We start from the raw sequence: 24141 nt of genomic DNA on the forward strand, positions 1-24141 counted from the left end.
GTTCTAGGGCCCCTCTAGATTATGTGCACTGCCTCCCAAGAGTCTAGAACTCCATATCTTGTGTTTATGAACTGCTAAACATTATTTGTTGCTTCATACAGGACAACCCTGGAACAAGCATTCTGAACCTGTCCAAACCCAACCTCAATGGCAGAACGCAGCCTCCGTCCATCTCTACAACCCCCGGGCGGTGGTGCCCCCCGGACTGAACTGTCTAGTAGAGGTAAGAGATTGTCTAAGTTAATGATAATTGAAGGTAAATGGCGTCATGTACAATGTGACAGTGGAAGATCCACAAGGATACAACATCATGTAAGCAGCGTATGGTCAATAATTCATCTGTGTCTTTACCTCTAGGTAGAAGAAGTGATCCTGCATAAAAAAGGTGAGCAGGTGGAACCATAAGTCCTATTATCACCATCTCTAAAAGTGAATCATTACAAATCCTCTGCCTAGACACATTTTAAGCTTGCCTGTCATTTCAGGAAACTTATCAGTCCATCCACTATATGGCTTATTGTCTCTGAGCTGGTGGGTGGAGATGAGCTGCTCTGATATCTCTCATACATACAGCACACACAGCGTAACTGTCATTTCAGACTTTTTAGTCTGTCCCCTATATGATTTATTGCCTCTGAGCTGGTGGGTGAAGAGCTGCTATGATGTCTCCCATACACAGCACACACAGCATAACTGTTATTTCAGTCCCTCCCCTGTGTGATTTATTGCCTCTGAGCTGGTGGATGGAGACAAGTTGCTATGATGTCTCCCATACACAGCACACACAGCGTAACTGTTATTTCAGTCCCTCCCCTATGTGATTTATTGCCTCTGAGCTGGTGGATGGAGACAAGTTGCTATGATGTCTCCCATACACAGGACACACAGCGTAACTGTTATTTCAGTCCCTCCCCTATATGATTTATTGCCTCTGAGCTGGTGGGTGGAGACAAGTTGCTATGATGTCTCCCATACACAGCACACACAGCGTAACTGTTATTTCAGTCCCTCCCCTGTGTGATTTATTGCCTCTGAGCTGGTGGATGGAGACAAGTTGCTATGATGTCTCCCATACACAGCACACACAGCGTAACTGTTATTTCAGTCCCTCCCCTATATGATTTATTGCCTCTGAGCTGGTGGGTGGAGATGAGCTGCTATGATGTTTCCCATACACAGCACACAATGTGTATCTGTCATTTCAGGAAACTTTTCAGCCTGTCCGCTTTATGACTCATTGCCTCTGAGCTGGTGGATGGAGACAAGTTGCTATGATATCTCCCATACACAGCACACACAGCGTAACTGTTATTTCAGTCCCTCCCCTATATGATTTATTGCCTCTGAGCTGGTGGGTGGAGATGAGCTGCTATGATGTTTCCCATACACAGCACACAATGTGTATCTGTCATTTCAGGAAACTTTTCAGCCTGTCCGCTTTATGACTCATTGCCTCTGAGCTGGTGGATGGAGACAAGTTGCTATGATGTCTCCCATACACAGCACACACAGCGTAACTGTTATTTCAGTCCCTCCCCTATATGATTTATTGCCTCTGAGCTGGTGGGTGGAGATGAGCTGCTATGATGTTTCCCATACACAGCACACAATGTGTATCTGTCATTTCAGGAAACTTTTCAGCCTGTCCGCTTTATGACTCATTGCCTCTGAGCTGGTGGATGGAGACAAGTTGCTATGATGTCTCCCATACACAGCACACACAGCATACCTGTCATTTCAGAAGACTTTTCAGTCGATCCACTATATGACTTATTGCCTCTGAGCTGGTGGGTGGAGATGAGCTGCAATGGTGTCTCCCATACACAGTTCACACAGACATGAGCGATCTCTACTCTCCTGTCTGCAGTGTAACACACGCTCAGAAGCAGCAGCCACATGGAGGATGTTATTAAACAGTACCGATCAGTGTGGTGAGATAAAACACTCACTAGAAATCAGCAGCCCTGTCTCTGCCTCTCTACCTGACTCTGCTACTTCCCCCATCACTATACATTTCATTCGGCAGCTGTAATCTGATTCCTCAGTGAATTGGCTGTCCAGATTTTAGCAGTTTTTTAGGATGAAGGGAAGGAGAACAATGGGCTCATCAGTGGCTCTAATAAGATATATAGGACAGTTTGTTATATCCACTTAAATTATTGCTTTATACAAAGTTTATGCAAACTTATCTAAACACTAGCGGCATCTGTGACATTGTGCTGTGTGATAAAACTGCACATTTTAAAGAGGCCTTTTATTGTGGTCTGCCTAAGGGTACCGTCACACTTAGCGACGCAACCAGTGATCCCACTAGCGATCTGACCTGGCAGGGATCGCTGGAGCGTCGCTACATGGTGGCTGGTGAGCTGTCAATCAGGAAGATCTCCACAGCGATCAGAGATCAGCCATCAGCCACCAGCGACCTGTGTAACGACGCTGTGTTTGGTAACCATGGTACACATCGGGTTACTAAGCAAAGCGCTTTGCTTAGTTACCCGATGTGTACCATGGTTACCACCGTCCGCAGCTGCCAGAAGCCGGCTCCCTGCACACGTAGCCAGGGTACACATCGGGTTACTAAGCAAAGTGCTTTTCATAGTTACCCAATCTGTGCTTTGGCTACGTGTGCAGGGAGCCAGCACTGACAGCCTGAGAGCGGCGTACGCGAGATCGCTGCTGAGTCACAGGTTTTGTGAAGTACCAGTTACCTCATCAGTGATCTCGCTGTGTGTGACACTAAGCAACGACCTGGCCCCTGCTGTGAAATCGCTGATCGTTACACACTGTTCTGGTTCATTTTTTGGTCGTTGGTCTCCCGCTGTGCAGCATGCATCGGCGTGTTTGACTGCAGGAGACCAACAAGCATCGACTCTGTGTAAGCGGTGTATGCTGGTAACCAGGGTAAATATCAGGTAACTAAGCAAAGTGCTTTGCTTGGTTACCCGATATTTAACCTGGTTACCAGCGTACACCGATTACAGGCTGCCAGCACTTGCTCCCTGCACACATAGCCAGGGTAAATATCGGGTAACTAAGCAAAGCGCTTTGCTTAGTAACCCGATGTGTACCCTAGCTATGTGTACAGGGAGCCAGCGCTGGCAGTCTGTAAGCGGTGTACGCTGGTAACCAGGGTAAATATCGGGTAACCAAGCAAAGCGCTTTGCATAGTTACTCGATGTGTACCCTGGCTACCAAGCACAGCGTTTTTACACGGGTCGCTGGTGGCTGGTCTCTGATTGCTGTGGAGATCTGCCTGATTGACAGCTCACCAGCGACCATGTAGCAATGCTCCAGGGATTCCTGCCCGGTCGGATCGCTGGTGGGATTGCTGGAAAGTCGCTATGGGTGACGGGCCACCAGCGACCCGTGTAACGACGCTGTGCTTGGTAACCAGGGTACACATCGGGGAACAATGCAAAGCGCTTTGCATAGTTACCCGATGTGTACCATGGTTACCAGCGTACCGCCGCTTACAGGCTGCCAGACGCTGGCTTCCTGTACATTCAGATCGTTGGTCTCCCGCTAGTGGTCTCACTGTGTGTGACAGAGCTTTAGACCTTTAAGTTCCGCTCATGAAAAGTGGGAGCAAAAGTGTTGCCTTTATATTTTTGTTCATTGTATATATATATTTCATGAGAGTTAGTTAAAAGTTGCATTTGCAAAAATCTACATCAGGGTTTGCACCCATAAATGAGATGCCCAGTATGGAATCTTAAGGGGCATTTACACTGCAATATAATAATTTTAGAAATGCTCATTTGACAATTATCTTGCCATGTAAACAGGCTGCCGATCACCCAATGAATGAGCAAAATGCTCGCTTATCGGAAGAAATGATCTTGTGTGCGGCGTACAAGATCATTAAGAGTCTTAGCGGAGCATCGTCCTGTGTAAGCTGTGGAGACCTATGGTATTCTACACGTATGAGCAATCTAGTGTAAATCACTCAATTGCCTGGTGTGCACAATTACTTTAGTATACCTGTGTAAATAGGCAATAAAATGAGCAAATCCTTACCAATCAGTGATCATTTCATGCCGCTGGTCTGTCTTTGAAGGTTTACCAATCGGCGGTCGTTTCAGAGATTACTTCGTGGCTCTGGTCGGTCTTTGCTGGTTTACCGATTGGCTATCATGTTTTGCTCCGCCGGACAGTCTTGGTATATGGATCTGTATTGGCAATGCTTCACGGGAAATAATTCCAGTTTACCTCTCCCCTGGAATGAAAGATAACGATCTCTCCATTGTCATTTATTGGACGTAGCACAATAGGTCAATCTCCGACTTTTCATAAGTAAAAATGAGAAGGGATGAGTGAACCTAAACTGAGCTGTAAAGTTTGGGGTCCATATCAAACACTTTGTGTTTGGTGCAGAACCCTGAACCCAGACTTGTGATTGTACAAATAGTTCCTATTTAGGTTTGTCACCCAAGTAAAGCTTGTTGAACGGTTGCAGAGTAGCCAATCAGCAAACTGTTAGGCTGTGGGCACTTCCGGATCCATTGAAGCCATGCCTAGTATTGTCATGGCTGTGATTGACCAGGGAAATCACTGGAAAAAAAATAAAAATGGCATTTGGCTACAAATGGAAGTTAAATGGTAGTAATAGCACATACCGTGCTTCCCGGTGTTTCCTCAAGGATCCCACTGCAGTCAGACTCTCTTCTAAGCCCACTAATTAAGGTTCATCAGTATTCACTGCTTCCTCTGCCCACTCTCTGTGTCAGTGTTTGTGATTGGTTGCAGACTATTATACACGCCCCCACTCTTTGCCTGCGTCTGTGATTGGCTGCAGTCAGTTTGCTGTATAGTAGTATAAAAATAAGTAAATAATAAATAAAAAAATGTACGTAGGCTCCTACCATATTTTGATAGCCAGCCCAGCTAAAACAACAGCTGCAGGCTGCAACCCCCACATGTGAACTTTACCATGGCTGGATATCAAAATACAGAGGGGAAAAAGACGTAGGGTCCCCCCAATTTTTTATATTCAGCCATAGTAAAGCAGAAAGGTGGGGGCTGGTATTATCAGGATGGGAGACGCCATGGATATTGCCACCTCAGCCTAAAAATACAAGCCAGCAGCTGCCCAGAAGTGGCACATCACATTAGATGTGCAAATCCTGGCACTTTATACAGCTTTTCCAGATTGATCTGGTGTGGTGGCAATTGGGGTAATATAAGGGGTTAATTACAGCAGTGATTTGTCAACAAATGACAGCTGCCATCAAGCCTTAAGGCCATGTCTCACTTAGCGACATCGCTAGCGACATCGCTGCTGAGTCACGGGTTTTGTGACGCAACAGCGATCTTGCTAGCGATGTCGCTGTGCGTGACATCCAGCAACAACCTGGCCCCTGCTGTGAGGTCGCCGGTTGTTGCTGAATGTCCTGGACCATTTTTTGGTTGTTGCTCTCCCGCTGTGAAGCACACATCGCTGTGTTTGACAGCGAGAGATCAACGATCTGAATGTGCAGGGAGTCGGCTTCTGCGGACGCTGGTAACCAAGGTACACATCGGGTAACTAAGCAAAGACTTTGTTTTGTTACTCGATATTTACCTTGGTTACCAGTGTCTGCATCTTCTAGAAGCCGGCTCCCTGCTCCCTGCACACGTAGCCAAGTTACACATCAGGTAACTATAAGCAAAGTGCTTTGCTTAGTAACCCGATGTGTATCATGGTTACGAAGCTCAGCGTCGTTACACAAGTCGCTGGTGGCTGATCTCTGTGGAGATTTGCCTGTTTGACAGCTCACCAGCGATCATGTAGCGACACTCCAGTGATCCCTGCCAGGTCAGATCACTGGTCGGATCGCTGAAGTGTCGCTAAGTGTGACGGTACCTTTAGATTAGAAATGCGAGGCGTTTATGAGACCCCCCATTACTAATCCTGTTAGTGAAAAGTAAAATAACACAAATTTGGGAGAACGCTATCCCTTTTTTCCCACCTCTGCAGCCTGTAACTGTTTTTTTTACCCGTGCTGGCTATCAAAATGGTGGGAGCCTACTTCATTTTTATTTATTTACACTACTATAAAGCAAGATGACTGCAACCAATCATGGACACAGACACAGGGTGGGGGGCGTGTATAGCAGACTGCAACCAATCACAGACACTGGCACAGAGGGTGGGCGGGGAAGCAGTGAATATTGATGAACCTTAAAAAGTGGGCCCGGAAAAGAGTCTGACTGCAGTGTGATCCTCCGGGAAACACGGTATGTAAAACTATCCAGCTCTTACTACCATTTAACTTCCATTTGAAGCCCCCTAGCTCGTATTACCCTCAGTTTACAGCCCCGAAGGTTTCACCCCCACTGACTTGAATGGTGTTCCTGTTCAGGGTTAGGTTTTGTGTCAAGTTCACTTGCCAAACCTGATTTTTTTTCCCGTGGTGGTTCAGCAAACCTGAATATCCATAGGTTCACTTATCACTGGAGACGAGCAAATAAATTAAAGTAGAACTAAATTTTACTAAAATTTTTAAAAATCTACATTCACCAAAATGTGAATTTTTTTGTAATTCCAGCCGCTGATTATCATTTTTCTGAACTTTAAAAAGCCATCAAAATAAAAAAATTCTTATAATCTCCTGTCTGTCTTCTCAGCGTCACTCGACTGGTCCATGCTCCATTTTCAGATGGCATCTGCTGAAATCCCATGAGGGGTCTCTACCAGTGTGCGAAAGGTCTCGACATCATGGTGCCACATTGTGCGCTGTGTGTGCATGCGCAGAACATTGATGGCTTCCATCAAAACCGAGAATATGAGAGGCCTTTGGATTTCAGAGCAAGTGGAGGCGTTATGAGGTTGCAACGTTGACCGGATGTGTGACAGTGTGGAGTGGAGAAGCCACAGAGGAGAGTGGTGGGGTCAGCATAATGATTTTGTTTTGAGCATAATAAGAGACCCTATATTAACAATGAATAACTCTCAGTGAAACACATTTCCAGTTAAAAAATAAGGGAAGAGGTGAGTTATAATTCTGCCTGATCCGGTCATCTCTATCAATGAGTCTTGCAGCATGGACCATTAGCTAAGCCAAAGACCACCTACGGACAGCTGTTTCTGGGTGTTGGCCCTCATCAGTGTAGAGATTGGCTTTGACCAAATCAAAAAATGCTTAAGCTTAAAATTTGAGCCAATATGAAGAACTAAAAGATATTGGTGAAAGGTTGTGTAAAGACTTGATTGATAAACAAGTGTTGGGCTTTAGTTTTCAGCACAGGTGGGCAATTCTTGCGAAAACTTGTTCCCTTGTTCTTATCAGATCCAATCAAAGCCACCAAACGTCCATCCAGTATTGTGCCGAAATTGCTCTTCAAATTTCCAAGACTAACTAAGAACATGGTTTAGCTTTCATTAACAGTTCGGAGCAGACTCTCTTCACGATACATCGTGAGTCCGAATGTTGTGGACCGTCCTTCAATCTGAAATTACAAGATCCTAAAAAGAGTGATGTGGTTGCATTATTTACTGACTCCGGGGAAGGCTGCTGCGGAGGAAACTCTCACGTAAGCTCAAAACATACCAACCCTGATCAAATTTAGGAATATAATATTTTTACATTTTTCCTCTGTGAATTGCTGATTCTCCATCTTGAGAGGGGGGGTTTACTAATTAAAAAAACAAATTTTTAAATCTACTGTATAGCTGCCATATAAAGCTCGCTTTCTCTGGGAGGTTTAAGAACCATCTTTAGACACGATCTGTGACAAGGTGTAAACGTCTGAACACAATTTCTCTTCGTTCTCCAGCTGAAGATCATCGTTCTTCCTTCGCACACGATTGGTTATGTCCAAATATCAAATTGTTCTCGAAAAATGAGTGTCTCAATCCAGATGAAGCTTGGAGAGCCGGCGTTCACTGCCGACCTGCCATTATCCGGCTCGAAAGACAACATCGAGGTGAGAAGTAAAATCTGCCAAACACATGAAACTTAACTGGTTGTAGTAGTCCTGATTCTCTCACCTTTTTTAGTTGCATGATCCTTGCTGTGTAATATGTGTTGAGGTCCATCCTGGCCAAGATTATGGTGGGACTATGGTTAAATTCTCCTGAATGTCCTGTTCCATTCATTGCGTCCATATCCTTTTCCCCAGATACTCAGTGTAAACGGGTCTTGCCCAGTAGCCAAAATAATCAAGGAGGGGGAAAAAAGTCATCCAAAGTCATCTTCCAGTTCCCCATGGACATGGAGGCTACGCTGAAAATTGTTATTTTAACGACATTTCTCTACATGGTGAGTCCTAAAGATCACAGTTAAACATTTACATCCGTCGAAGGTGGGAGCCCCAGCCCGCAAGAAAGATGGTGGGAGCCGTGGCCAGCAGGAAAGATAGTGAAAGCCCTGGCTAGTGTAAAAGATCGTGAGAGAACTGGCCATCGGAAAAGATGGTGAGAGCCCTGGCTAGTGTAAAAGATGGTGAGAGCCCTGGCTAGCAGGAAGGATAGTGAGAACCCTGGCTAGCGGGAAAGATGGTGGGAGCCACAGTCATCGGGAGAGACAGTGAGAGCCCTGCCCTGTGGAAAAGATGGTGAGAGCCCTGGCAAGCGGGAAAGATGGCGAGAGACCCGTCCAAAGAGAAAGATAGTGAAAGCCCCATCCAGTGCGAAAGATTGTGAGAGCCCCGACAAGATTGAAAGATGGTGAGAGCCCTGGCCAGCAGGAAAGATAGTGAAAGCCCTGGCTAGCGGGAAAGATAGTGAGAGCCCTGGCTAGTGGGAAAGATGATGAGAGCCTCAGCCAGTGGGAAAGCGGAAAAAATGGTGAGAGCCCTGGCAAGCGGGAAAGATGGTAAGAGCCCCGTCCAGCGGGAAAGATGGTAAGAGCCCTGTCCAGCGGTAAAGATGGTAAGAGCCCTGTCCAGCGGGAAAGATGGTAAGAGCCTAGTCTAGCGGGAAAGATGGTGAGAGCCCCGGCAAGAGGGAAAGATTTGAGAGCCCTGGCTAGTGGGAAAGATGGTAAGAGTCCCAGCCAGAAGGAAAGGTAATGAGAGCCACAGCCAGCAAAAAAGATGGTGAGAGCCCCGGCTAGCGAGAAAGATGGTGGGAGCCTCAGCCAGCGGGAATGATGGTGAGAGCCATGGCCAGCAGAAAGATTGTAAGAGACCTGGCCAGCGGGAAAGATGAAGAGAGACCTGGCCAGCAGCAAAGATGGTGAGAGCCCCGGCCAGCGAGTAAGATGGTGAGAGACCTGGCAAGGAGAAAGATGGTGAGAGCCCCGGCCAGCGAGAAAGATGGTGAGAGACCTGGCCAGGAGAAAGATGGTGAGAGACCTGGCCAGCTGGAAAGATGGTGAGAGCTCAAGCCAGCAGAAAAGATAGTGAAAGACCTGGCCAGCAGAAAAGATGGTGAGATCCCCGGCCAGCGGGAAAGATTGTGAGAGACCCTGTCTGATACCTGCCTGGGGGGAACAAGTGTTCTGTGTAGATTTGGAGATACTCTAGGATATCGGCTGTCACTGCTTCTACCAACATCAGTTAAACCACATCAACAAGCTGAAACTTTGGGTACAGGATGATGACACTGACACTGGGGGTACAGGATAATGACACTGACACTGGGGGTACATGGTAATGACTCTGACATTGGGGGTACATGATAATGACGCTGACACTGGACAGACAGGATTATGACACTGACACTGGGAGTACAGGATAATGATGCTGACACTGGACATACAGGATTATGACATTGACACTGGGAGTACAGGATCATGATGATGACACTGGGGGTACAGGATAATGACACTGACACTGGGGGTACAGGATAATGATACTGATGTCGCGGGCGGAGGAGGGGACGCCGCTCTCTCCCACTGCTCGGGTCCGGCTGCCGCTGCTGCTGCGGCCTCTGCTGCTCGGTGGCTCGAGCAATGGGCCGGATCCCGGGGACTCGAGCGGCGGTCCTCACCCGTGAGTGAAAAGGGAATTGGTTTTGGGGATTTATTGTCCGTGACGCCACCCAAGGTTGTGGTGATTGTGTGGACACCACCGCTGCTCTGTATGGGGATCCCGGGAGCGGTGACAGGGAGCAGCTTTGTTGTTATTTCTCCCCTCCATGGGTAGGGGGGTTGGTTGTCCCGGGGCCCGGTGATGGGGTAGGGATGGATGGCAGGCCAGGTGTGGGGCCTGGTGAGGTGCAGGGTCGCGGGGGCAGCGCTGTGCCGCACGGCACGGTGGTACTCACTCAGCCTGAGACGTTGACACAGTTCTCGGTAAAACACACAGCTGGAAAGACGGTTCCCACGGACGGCTGTTGTTGCTTTTCCCCGGTAGTTGACGGTGACGGTCTCTGTCCCTGCACCTAGTGTAATGTTGGTAGCGATGGGTTCCCACCGGTAACCTGCTCGCCGGCTTGGATATGGGCCGGAGGAGCCCCTTTGTGCCCGCAGGCGCTGACCCTGAGAAACTGGTGCCTTGGCGGTGGCGGTGTCTCTCTCCTACGGTTGGACTGTTGCCTTCAATCGGGACTTAGTTGTTGGGAGACCCGGAGGTCCCCTTCACTGACGGATTTGGCAAATTCACGGCGACTCCTAGCCTTGCCGGGATCCGAAAGGCCCCTGCCAATGGTGCTGGCTTCTCCTTGTATACCGGTCCGGTACCGCCGGGCCACCACCCGTCCACGGTCCTTTCGGCAACCTCCGATCAGCCTCTCCTGCAGACGGTCACCGCCGTCTGCTAACCTTGCTGTCTCAGTCCAGGGCTCACACCCGGACCAACTTCAGGCTTTCCAAACTGTCACTTTCTCCTTCACTTCAACTCCTCTCTCTTGCTCCTCTACCACTCACTTCAACTTCACTCACTGTTCTCTTCTCTAACTGTTCTGCCTGGTTTTCCCGCCTCCAGGACTGTGAACTCCTCGGTGGGCGGAGCCAACCGCCTGGCCCACCCCCTGGTGCGAACATCAGCCCCTGGAGGAAGGCAACAAGGATTTTTGGTGTAGCTTCGGTGTACCTATCCGGGGTGTAGGGTGTGGTGGTGTCATGACCTGTGACCCCTGGCTTGCCCCGTGCGTCACATTCCCCCTTAGCAAAATGCAGTACCCCACCAGACCCAGAAACTGCCTTACTTCTCTCACTGTGGTTGGTCTCGGCCAGTCTTGGATGGCAGTAATCTTCTCGGGGTCGGGGGCGACACCTTCTGCACTCACTACATGCCCCAGGTACTGCACTCTGGGTTTCAGTAGGTGACACTTAGAGGGCTTCAACTTCATCCCGTATTTGGCAAGGGACGCGAACACCTCGGCCAGGTGCTCCAGATGGGCTTCATACGTCTGAGAGTACACAATCACATCATCCAGGTATAACAGGACGGTCTCGAAGTTTAGATGCCCCAGACAGCACTCCATCAGCCGTTGGAAGGTTCCAGGGGCGTTGCACAGCCCGGGCATACTATTGAATACACAGAGCCCCATTGGGGTGGTGAAGGCGGTTTTCTCCCGGTCCTCCGGTGCCACCGTCACTTGCCAGTACCCGCTGGTGAGGTCAAGGGTAGAGAAGTAATTCGCAGTTCTCAGTGCGGCCAAAGACTCTTCAATACGGGGCAGTGGGTAAGCATCTTTATGCGTTATCTGGTTAATCTTCCGGTAATCCACACACATCCGCATGGTGCCATCCTTCTTCTTGACCAGTACCAACGGGGCGGCCCAGGGACTACAGCTGTCCCTAATAACCCCTGCCTCTTTCATGTTCCTCAACATATCTTTGGCACATTGGTAATGCGCAGGGATAATAGGCCTGTACCTCTCTTTGATAGGGGGGTGCTCACCGGTGGGGATGTGGTGTTGGACCCCTTTGATCAGCCCAAAGTCTAGTGGATGTTTGCTGAAAACTTTCTCATACTCCACCCTGTATACCCCTTCTTTGTGATGTGTAGGGGTATCGTCAGTGCCCACGTGTAGCTGTTGGTGCCACTCATCTAACTCCCCTTGGGGCGGGTGAGTGCTGGCAGTAGATGGGGAAACTGGAGGAGCTGCCCCGTGGATGGTGGGGGGATCCAGGGTGAGCAACTTGGCAAGGGTGGCATACCGGGGAAGCCTGACTTCTTCCTCCCCACAGTTCAGCACCCTCACGGGCACTCGCCCCTTCTTTACGTCTACCACCCCTCGGGCGGCCATTACTGTGGGCCAGTGCTCGGAGGGCATGGGCTCTATCATGGCAGGGTAGTCACGCCCTTGAGGCCCTACTGCTGCCCTACACCAAATCATCATCTCACTCCTAGGGGGCACAATCAACGGAGCAGCATCCATCACTCTCACTCCACCAATCTCTCCTCCTGTTGAGTTTACATGCTGGCGGTACATCAAGGCTCGGATCTCACGCTGCATAGCTCTCTGTCGGCTCCCCGCCGCCGTGGCGGCCAGCTGCTGCAGTAGGGCCAACACATCACTCATACAGTGCTCCATCACATTGGTTCCCAGCACTATCTTCGGGTTATGATCACTGGGTTCATTCATGATCACAATCATACCCTGGTGTTGTAGTTCAGCTGTCCCACTGTCATGGCCACTTGTTTATACCCCACTTGGGTCAGTGGGAGTCCATCAGCAGCAATCAGTGTTATACTAGTATCTGGGGGAGCCAGCTCGTCTGTCCCCCAATACCGTTGGTACAATGTGTATGGTATGGTGGTTACCTGTGATCCAGTGTCCAAGAGAGTCATCACTGGTATGCCGTCCACAGCCACGGGGATGATGGGCCGGGCCCCGATATACCGGTCCTGCCAGTCTGGGGGGCCACGGGGTTCTACTCCTGAGGATTGGCCCGTGGCTCCAGGGGTTGCTCGTTTAACGGGCACTGTCGGAAGTAATGGCCAGGCTTGCTGCACCTGTAGCAGGTTGGGGGTCGGTTCCGCGAGTTGTTAGCACTTCTCCGCTGCATCCAGGGAACATCCTCAGGGCTGTCGGCGAGCTGTATCTTGGTTTGAGGCTGGGATCTGGTCAGAGATTGGAGTGCAGCGAGAATCTTGGCGAGGTCTCCGTCCATGCGGCGGACCTGGGCTGCCAGTTCTTCCACCGTGCTGCTTGGAGCTGTAGGTACTGGAGAGGCTGGTAGGGCAGGGGCCACCACGACGGGGGCCGTCTCAACTGGCCAGGAGGCTGGCTCCAAGATTTCTGAAGCTGGGGGTTGCAGAGCTTTAATGGCCCGTTCCTTTAACACAGCAAAGTCCACATCAGGGTGTTCCAGGGCCCACAGCCGGAGTTGTTTGCGATCCTCAGAGGACCTCATCCCCTGCACAAATTGGTCTACTAACATTTTGTTGCTGTCCGCCTCATTGATGGTGTCCACCCGCTTTAGTGTGCGGAGGGCGGTTTGCAGACGTAAAGCGTAGTCCCGAATGCTATCCACAGACCGTTGCCGGCATTGGTAAAACTGCATCCTCAGCTCAGCTTCGGTAAGGGTCTCAAAGGCAGTCTGTAATGTCTCAAAGATGGTGGCTACAGAGAACCGGTCCCCCTCGGCCCAGGTCTCCGCCTCCTGCTCAGCCGTGCCGGTTAGCTGGCCCAGCACTACCGCTGCACGTTGCTTATCAGTCAGGGGGTACAATTCCAGAAGCGGGTTAAGCTTTTTCCGGAAGACCTGTAACGCATCAGGTTTCCCGTCGTACTGCGGTAGCCAGGTAGCTCCGGGCACATAGGGCAAGGAGAACGGCATCACCTGAGCGAGAGCGGGGGCCGCGGCACCTCCTGCTACATCCACGGGTGCCACGGCGGCTGCGATCACCGCTCCTCCAGCGGCTCCGTCGGGCGCAGACATCTTGTTTCCGTCCCCCTTAGCCTCTTTCCGGCCCCTCCTCTATCGGGGCGGGGTTCTGGCCTTCGCGCCTCCGCTACTCGAGAAGACGCTCGAGCGGGAACTTTTCGCGCCAAAGATGGCGACTTCCGAAATTTTTCGGCCGGACACTTCCGGCGGTAACAAGGCGCACCTCTACCCAACGGCAGAGCGGTAAGATCCTGTTCGTGACGCCAAGTTGTCGCGGGCGGAGGAGGGGACGCCGCGCTCTCTCACTGCCCGGGTCCGGCTGCCGCTGCTGCTGCGACCTCTGCTGCTCGGTGGCTCGAGCGATGGGCCGGATCCCGGGGACTCGAGCGGCGCTCCTCGCCTGTGAGTGAAAAGGGCATTGGTTTTGGGGATTTATTGTCCGTGACGCCACCCACGGTTGTGGTGATTGTGTGGACACCACCGCTGCTCTGTATGGGGATCCCGGGAGCGGTGACAGGGAGCAGCTTTGTTGTTATTTCTCCTCTCCGTGGGTAGGGAGGTTGGTTGTCCCGAGGCCCGGTGATAGGGTAGGGATGGATGGCAGGCCAGGTGTGGGGCCTGGTGAGGTGCAGGGTCGCGGGGGCAGCGCTGTGCCGCACGGCACGGTGGTACTCACTCAGCCTGAGACGTTGACACAGTTCTCGGTAAAACACATGGCTGGAAAGACGATTCCCACGGACGGCTGCTGTTGCTTTTCCCCGGTAGTTGACGGTGATGGTCTCTGTCCCTGCACCTAGTGTAATGTTGGTAGCGATGGGTTCCCACCGGTAACCCGCTCCCCGGCTTGGATATGGGCCGGAGGAGCCCCTCTGTGCCCGCAGGCGCTGGCCCTGAGAAACTGGTGCCTTGGCGGTGGCGGTGTCTCTCTCCTACGGTTGGACTGTTGCCTTCAATCGGGACTTAGTTGTTGGGAGACCCGGAGGTCCCCTTCACTGACAGATTTGGCAAATTCACGGCGACTCCTAGCCTTGCCGGGATGCGAAAGGCCCCTGCCAATGGTGCTGGCTTCTCCTTGTATACCGGTCCGGTACCGCCGGGCCACCACCCGTCCACGGTCCTTTCGGCAACCTCCGATCAGCCTCTCCTGCAGACGGTCACCGCCGTCTGCTAACCTTGCTGTCTCAGTCCGGGGCTCACACCCGGACCAACTTCAGGCTTTCCAAACTGTCACTTTCTCCTTCACTTCAACTCCTCTCTCTTGCTCCTCTACCACTCACTTCAACTTCACTCACTGTTCTCTTCTCTAACTGTTCTGCCTGGTTTTCCCACCTCCAGGACTGTGAACTCCTCGGAGGGCGGAGCCAACCGCCTGGCCCACCCCCTGGTGTGGACATCAGCCCCTGGAGGAAGGCAACAAGGATTTTTGGTGCAGCTTCAGTGTACCTATCCGGGGTGTAGGGTGTGGTGGTGTCATGACCTGTGACCCCTGGCTTGCCCAGGGCGTCACACTGACACTGGGGGTACAGGATGACACTGACACTGGGGTACATGATAATGACACTGACACTGGGGGTACAGGATACTGACACTGACATTGGGGGTACAGGATAATGACAATGACATTGGGGGTACAGGATAATGACACTGGGGGTACAGGATAATGACACTGGGGGTACAGGATAATGACACTGGGGTACAGGATAATGGCACTGACATTGGGGGTACAGGATAATGACACTGACACTGGGGGTACAGGATAATGACGCTGACACTGGGGGTACAGAATACTGACACTGGGGGTACAGGATAATGACACTGACACTGGGGGTACAGGATAATGACTCTGACACTGGGGGTACAGGATACTGACACTGACATTGGGGGTACAGGGGGGTAATGACACTGGGGGTACAGGATAATGACACTGGGGGTACAAGATAATGACATTTGGGGTACAGGATAATGACACTGGGGGTACAGGATAATGACACTGACACTGGGGTACAGGATAATGACACTAATACTGGGGGTACAGGATAATGACACTGGGGGTACAGGATACTGACATTGGGGGTACAGGATAATGACACTAATACTGGGGGTACAGGATAATGACACTGGGGATACAGGATACTGACACTGGGGGTACAGGATAATGACACTAATACTGGGGGTACAGGATAATGACACTGACACTGGGGGTACGGGATAATGACACTGACACTGGGGGTACGGGATAATGACACTGACACTGGGGGTACAGGATAATGACACTGGGGGTACAGGATAATGACACTGGGGGTACAGGATAATGACACTAATACTGGGGGTACAGGATAATGACACTGGGGGTACAGGATAATGACACTGGGGGTACAGGATAATGACACTAATACTGGGGGTACAGGATAATGACACTGGGGGTACAGGATACTGACATTGGGGGTACAGGATAATGACACTGACAGTAGATGTAGATATATGTGGGACACTGGTTACTTTATATTCTTGTGTTGACCAAATGTTTTATGTTGATTATTTTCTTCTTTTTTGTTTCATGCACAGAGATATCACCTGAATAATATTTCCAGCAGCAGCTCCTCGGATGATGACAGCGGGTGGGGCGCTGCAGGGGGAGCTTTCTTCTCTAGTGATGACAGTGGAAGTTTCAATGGAGATTGTGGTGGAGGAGGTGGAGGAGGAGGTGGAGAAGGGGATTGCTTTGGAGGAGGAGGGGATTGCTTTGGAGGAGGAGATTGTGTCGATGGAGGAGGGGATTGTGGGGGAGGCGGTGACTAGTTGTTACTATTTTCTTTAACGCCATGTTTTGATCCCCCTAATCCCCCATCTGAACATCTCTTCATTTTTGGATCTGTTCTGCTCAGATTACGATTTACGTCATCATTTTCCGGTCCTAATGTCTCATCACCGATCTGCACATCCTGCCCCAAGGTTTTCAAAACATTTTTTTCTGTAACTTCTAGAATAACTCAGTTAATTTTTGGATTTTAACATTTGAGTAATCATGCTACACCCTTGTTGTAAAATCCTCGTTGAGCCCGCCCGCTGAAGAAAGTAATACTTTTCAAGCTTTGTAACTTGTTTTTTCTCCATGAATTTTGAGGCAATTAGAGATGTCTACGTGTTTAGATCATGTGTAAATGATCGTCTCCATTTCCTGTAAATTTATATTGGAATGAAGTTATAAAAAGAATTCAGTAAAGTTCTATTACTTTATTTCCTACATGCTGTAAAAGAAGGAAAGCCAAAGTCAAGTCACGAGAACAGGACCGTGGTGAGCCAGGGTCATGGCTTATGAGCTTTGTGTTACTCAGATGAGCAAAAGTGTAACAATGTTTTGAACTTTTGACTTTCATGCTCCATATCTCACCATCCACTGTATCTTTGGGTGTGAGACAACCTTCATTTTACAGACGATCATCTTGGCTATCTTATATAGAAGTTTGACTTCTAACTTTTTGGCATATGATTAGTTATGCAAGTTCTTGTCAGGTCACTGCATTGTTACTGTTTTGGTCCTAATAGTGGAAAAAAAAAGTCTTCCTGTATACTACAAATTACAACCTGTTCTCACATTCCCTAATAGCTCAGTGTGTTATTAGGTTGAGTCCCATGTAAAAGGTCACTGGTTTGAATCGAGGAGCCATCATGAAGATTTCCCAAGAAAGGAGGCACGGCATCATCCAGTTGATCAATTTGCTATCAGGTCTTCGCACCTCTATATCTATCTCTGCCATTCTATAATCTTTTTATACTTCAACTATGAATATCAATGCTGCTTCTTGTTGCCATATTCATGTCGTCCCACTGCAAAGTGCCCATGTGTCCAAGTGACCTTCCACCATATTGACTGAAAATTCTGAAAAAAGGCAGCGGTGGATGAAATTGTAATGAAAGGGTGGTGTATAGAGATGTGGGCCACATTTGGGAGGAGGATGTCTGGGCGGCAGGGTGGATTCCTGATTACAATGATGATTAGAGTCGGTTCACACGACCATTCTCCCATTATGATGATTGGAGTCTTATCAGAGTGGGATCAGTTTTTCTCGGAGTTTGGAAAAAAATAATCTATCTCCACCTTCTACAAGTCGGTGAAAACCGGACGTCACCCGAGTGAAGGGAAAATTTTTTCATTGATCTATAGAATTAAAAGGGCAAGAACAATCCAATATTGGAGGAAAATTGTGCATGCTGCATTTTTTAGCACATGCCGAATGGGTCAATTAAAAAGATCGTTCATCTGCAAAGACCCATTGAATAACATTGGCCGGAGTGTGAGCCGTTTCGTTAGGCCGGGGCCACACTGGGACTACTGCGATCCTCGCATGACAATCAGCTCATGTTGGTAGCACAGCGGGAGCCGAATGTCATGCGAGTGTCACTGCGACTGAGGTCCGACTGTGCGAGCGGACAACAGCTGTGGGGGGCGGGCCGGTTCTGTAGAGGGCCAGTGCTGAAGAGGGGCGGTGCACTCTGAGGAGGGGCGCTGAGGAGGAGAGGGAGGGATTTATCGCCCTCTCTCCTCCGTTGCCGGCTACTGCCATTCTCGCCCTGCACTCGCAGTACACCGATGTAATGCGAGTGCAGTGTGATTTTTCTCTCGCCCTATAGACTTGAATGGGTGATTGCATTACACCCCAGCATGCTGCGATTATTTTCTCGGTCCGATTAGGGCTGAAAAAATAATCGCTCATGGGTGCTGGCACATACAGTAATATTGGTCCGAGTGCAATGGGATGTTTTATTGCATCCCACTCGCTACGATTTTCATGCCGTGTGTCTTAAGGCTGCTTTACACGGTACGACCGATTGTGCAATTTCAATATCGATCATACCCGCCCCCGTCCTTTTTGCGTCACGGGCAAATCGCTGCCCGTGGCGCACAAAGTCGGTAAGCCCCTGTCACACGTACTTACCTCCCGTCCGACCTCGCTGTGGGCGGCGAACGACCACTTCCTGGAGTGGGAGGGACGTTGGCGTCACAGCGACGTCACACGGCCGCCGGCCAATAGAAGTGGAGGTGCGGAGATGAGCGGGATGTAAACATCCCGCCCACCTCCTTCCTTCGACATAGCCGGCGAGAGCCGCGGGTCGCAGGTATGCTATGTTCATCGTTCCCGGGGTGTCACACGGAGCGGCGTGTGCTACCCCGGGAACGATGAACAATTAAATTACCCGATATTATGAAACCTAACGACCAGTACACGACTCACGATTTGTGAGTGATACTGCGTTGCTAGGAGGTGTCACACAGGCCGGCATCGAAAGCGATGCTGGATGTGCGTCACAAAAACCGTGACCCCGACGATCCATCGCACGATAGATCTTCTGGTGTAAAGCAGCCTTTAGGCCTTACAGTTTGAGCAGTCAGACTGTGGAATGCCGACCACAAGAGGTAGTAATGGCAGATACTATAAAAGCTTGTATATCAGGGCTGGATGATTTCCTCAGTACACAACATTGTCAGTTCTAAATTATTTAGTATATATATACGGTAATTGGTGGAGGAAGAGTGAACTTGATGGACTAAAGGCTTTTTTTCCACCTATGTAACTATGTAAAATGTAAGGGTATAAAAATTAATGTTAGATAAAGAAGATCATAATCAGGATGAAAGTGCTGGGCAGAAAGACCTCTCTGGTGGCAATCAGGGACCACCTAACATTGGGGGAGGGATCCCCTGGATATGGAGGCTTATTGTATTCTTTTGCATGTAGCTGTTTTTGATATTTTGCATTGTTTTGTATTTAGCCTTTTTACAAGTTTTTGATATTTTGTATGTTTTGTGACATACTTGTCATCACCATCTTATTTAACCCGGTTTCTTCTCTCGAGCATATTTTCCATTATCCACAATAAACTGTATTATCTCATGGAACCATTGTGCAAAGCCTGAATCTTTGAATTCACTATAAAACAACATCGTTGCACTCACTGTACATAAAGAATCCGCAATTCATTGTTTGCAGTTTTTTTTTAAGTCATTTTCTTTTTTTGTCTTGTGGTATTTTTTGATGTTTTCTTTAAAATTGGCGCACGCACTGCAAACAAAAAAGCTCCAGTTTAATGTCTTGAACTTTTCTTTGTTCTTTGAAATCATAAGTTTTACAAAATGCTGCAAAAATTGCACCAAATACCAGCGGGACTGAAGTGGAGTTACGCCTATGACATGATATATTTCCTAACTCATGGTGCCCAAAATAATACTGGCCCATGATAACCATTTCCCGCAGCTATCATGGCGATTCTCCTGTGAATGGCGGCTCCGGACCGGTGCTCATTGCTATGTTACCTATACGTAACCATACTGTGACATTGCTGGATAGAGCATGAGAGACTAGATGATCACAGGGGAATAACAAATACAGTGAAAAGTAAAAATAATATTTATAAAAAATATTACAAAACCTATAAACAAAAATTTTAATCATCTCCCTTTTCCTCAATTAAAAATAAAAAAAATAAATAAACACAAGTGGTATGAGCACGATGGTAAAGGTCCAATCTGGGTTTAATCTGTGGACTTAAATAAAGATTGAAGGAAGTTTTTTACTTATTTGTGGAGGTGCCGTCGTTTTCTTTTTGAAACTATAAAATGGATAAATTAGAGTGAGAGAGCGCCATTCGGTGTAACGCACCTGGAATCTGGATAATAAGGAACAGGCTCCGCTCCTGAGCCCGCTCCATATAATGGGACCCATGTAGTGTGTACTGTGATGCGCTATGTCAGGAAGGGTTTTCATGGCCTTAAGTTCACAGTCATATTTCACAGTGTTTTTCTTGCCAAGAGAAAAATTCTTGGTATTGAAATGTCTGTGTGGCGCTCCTGAGGCTTCTGGCGCCACATGGGACTGCACTACTTATACGGTGTAGTACTCATCCCGGGTCTAAGGAAGGTCGGTACCGGTTCCACTAATATACAGTACACATACATACAGTCATATGAAAAAGTTTGGGCACCCCTATTAATGTTAACCTTTTTTCTTTATAACAATTTGGGTTTTTGCCATTTCAGTTCCATATATCTAATAACTGATGGACTGAGTAATATTTCGGGATTGAAATGAGGTTTATTGTACTAACAGAAAATGTGCAATCCACATTTAAACACAATTTGACCGGTGCAAAAGTATGGGCACCCTTATCAATTTCTTGATTTGAGCACTCCTAACTACTTTTTACTGAGTTACTAAAGCACTAAATTGGTTTTGTAACCTCATTGAGCTTTGAACTTCATAGGCAGGTGTATCCAATCATGAGAAAAGGTATTAAAGGTGGCCACTTGCAAGTTGTTCTCCTATTTGAATCTCCTATGAAGAGTGGCATCATGGGCTCCTCAAAACAACTCTCAAATGATCTGAAAACAAGATTATTCAACATAGTTGTTCAGGGGAAGGATACAAAAAGTTGTCTCAGAGATTTAAACTGTCAGTTTCCACTGTGAGGAACATAGTAAGGAAATGGAAGCACACAGGTACAGTTCTTGTTAAGCCCAGAAGTGGCAGGCCAAGAAAAATAGCAGAAAGGCAGAGAAGAAGAATGGTGAGAACAGTCAAGGACAATCCATAGACCACCTCCAAAGACCTGCAGCTTCATCTTGCTGCAGATGGTGTCAATGTGCATCGGTCAACAATACAGCACACGTTGCACAAGGAGAAGCTGTATGGGAGAGTGATGTGAAAGAAGCCATTTCTGCAAGCACGCCACAAAGAGAGTCGCCTGAGGTACGCAAAAGCACATTTGGACAAGCCAGTTACATTTTGGAAGAAGGTCATGTGGACTGATGAAACAAAGATTGAGTTGTTTGGTCATACAAAAAGGCGTTATGCATGGAGGCAAAAAAACACGGCATTCCAAGAAAAGCACTTGCTACCCACAGTAAAATTTGGTGGAGGCTCCATCATGCTTTGGGATTGTGTGGCCAATGCCAGCACCGGGAATCTTGTTAAAGTTAAGGATCGCATGGATTCAACTCAGTATTAGCAGATTCTTGACAATAATGTGCAAGAATCAGTGACGAAGTTGACGTTACGCAGGGGATGGATATTTCAGCAAGACAATGATCCAAAACACCGCTCCAAATCTACTCAGGCATTCATACAGAGGAACAATTACAATGTTCTGGAATGGCCATCCCAGTCCCCAGACCTGAATATCATTGAACATCTGTGGGATGATTTGAAGCGGCTGTCCATGCTCGGCGACCATCAAACTTACCTGAACTGGAAATGTTTTGTAAACAGGAATGGTCAAATATACCTTCATCCAGGATCCAGGAACTCATTAAAAGCTACAGGAAGCGACTAGAGGCTGTTATTTTGGCAAAAGGAGGATCTACAAAATATTAATGTTACTTTTATGTTGAGGTGCCCATACTTTTGCACCGGTCAAATTTTGTTTTAAATGCGGATTGCACATTTTCTGTTAGTACAATAAACCTCATTTCAATCCAGAAATATTACTCAGTCTGTCAATTATTAGATATATGAAACTGAAATAGCTGCTGCAAAAACCCAAATTATTATAAAGAAAAAAGGTTAACATTAATAGGGGTGCCCAAACCTTTTCATATGACTGTAATTGGTGGTTCGTTGCCCTCCACAATGGAGACCGGGTCAGGGTCAGGTCACAGAAGGGGGTCACCACAGCAGTTGGGTTTATAGGACGCCACCGCACTTAGGGGCTCCCGATCCACTGGAACCAAGACTCAGGATCAGGGAGAAGCAACCACCAGGGTGAGTAGGAGCACGAATGGAGGGAAGCAAGTTGACCTAGTGAGAGTAGTGAACCAGCCAGTGGCAGCAGCTGGGGGCAACAGTTTCCTGACTCGACACACAACTTAGGAGAGGAGTGAGCTCCAGACACAGAGCAGAGCAGACATGCCACGCAACAGCTCTGTGGGCCAAGGAGTAGTTTTTCTACACGGTCGCTAAAGAGAAGCAGGAGCTTGCTTCCACAGGACCGGAACTTTGAGGTGCAGAACCCTAGGGCACGCATAATTTAGGTTGTCTACCAACTCTGCAAGGGTCGCGGAAACAGGCTAGAAAGTCACCGGACCTGTCCCATTCTTCCTGGAGTCAAATAGCACATAGGATCCGGGGCCAAGGTCTTCGGCCAGCCCCATGTCGGAACCGCGCATACAGGACGGGACACTTTACTGGCATCGGGATCCCCAAGTGCTTCACGCCACGGGGATCCGATACTTAGCGCATCAAAGGAGGAAGGTCTCATAGGAGTCGGGATCGGCTGGACCCCATCATAGCAGAGACTGGTATTCTGGGGCAGCGCCTGAATAACCCGTGAGTAAAAGACCTGGAACCACAGTCCCTGCTTCTGCCTCTCATATTGCCGGCGCCTTCGCCCAGTGCTGCGGCGCCAACGGGGACTACCACCACCCTCGTCCCAAGCCTCCATCATCCTTCCCAGGGTAACCCCACTCTGCCTGTGGGGAGGGACACCATCCCGGCTGCGACCTTCGCCATCAGCCCGGAGAGCAACATCCACAGTGGTGGCCCATACCTGGCCGCATACCACAGGTGGCATTACGATCATCTAAAGACTTTCCTCATCGTCACCCCCATCCTCCACTGCTTATATCCTTCCTACCACCCTGCAACCCTGCTTTCTGTACGCCTGGAGGTCACGAAACCGGATCAGGCCACCCTGTGATGATGCGGAGGATCTGCACCGCCGGCACGGCGACAGGACGAGTTAACCCTCTCGAACCCAGGGTGTTACATCTGCAGAAAATGATTAATGTGTGTATAAACCCTTAGGAGTGTTGGGATCCAAGTACAGACAACAATGTGTGAACAGTCCCTTGGTCTCCTGACTCAACCTAATCAACCTCATTAGCAGATTTAACCTTATATCAGCCTTGTCAGTGCGGTTTTGAAGCAGGGTGGACATTTCATTAGACATACTGTGCATGAGCGGAGGTTCAGAAGACGTGTACATGATTTCCAGAAGCTGCGGTGACGTGATAACACAGAAAGAGGGCCGACTAGTCTGGGGAAACAACGCCCCATCGACTAGTCACCGGCCCTAAATAGCAGAGGAACAGCGAGGTTTATAAGCAATTTTTTAAACATTCATATTAGAGAATCGCGTTATACAGGGTGGTTTATGGAGGAAATTTGTGCATACAGGTATCAATGCTGCTGGGTTGGAGGGCAGAGGGACCTGAGAGGTTCACTTTCAGTGTTAAAGATGTGCAAAGATGTTAGATAGATTTTACAGCTATTAACCAAATAATTAAATAAATTATTAACCCCGTCACCCCCCTAGCCTGTTTTCCCCTTCAGTGATGGCCATTTTTTTTCATTTCTGACCAGTGTCACTTTATAAGGTTACAACTCTAAAGCTTCAGTGGATCTCGGTGATTCTGAGATTGTTTTTTGTAACATATTGTACTTCA

Source organism: Anomaloglossus baeobatrachus, chromosome 4 (genome assembly GCF_048569485.1).
Source record: "Anomaloglossus baeobatrachus isolate aAnoBae1 chromosome 4, aAnoBae1.hap1, whole genome shotgun sequence".
Lineage (NCBI taxonomy): Eukaryota > Metazoa > Chordata > Amphibia > Anura > Aromobatidae > Anomaloglossus > Anomaloglossus baeobatrachus.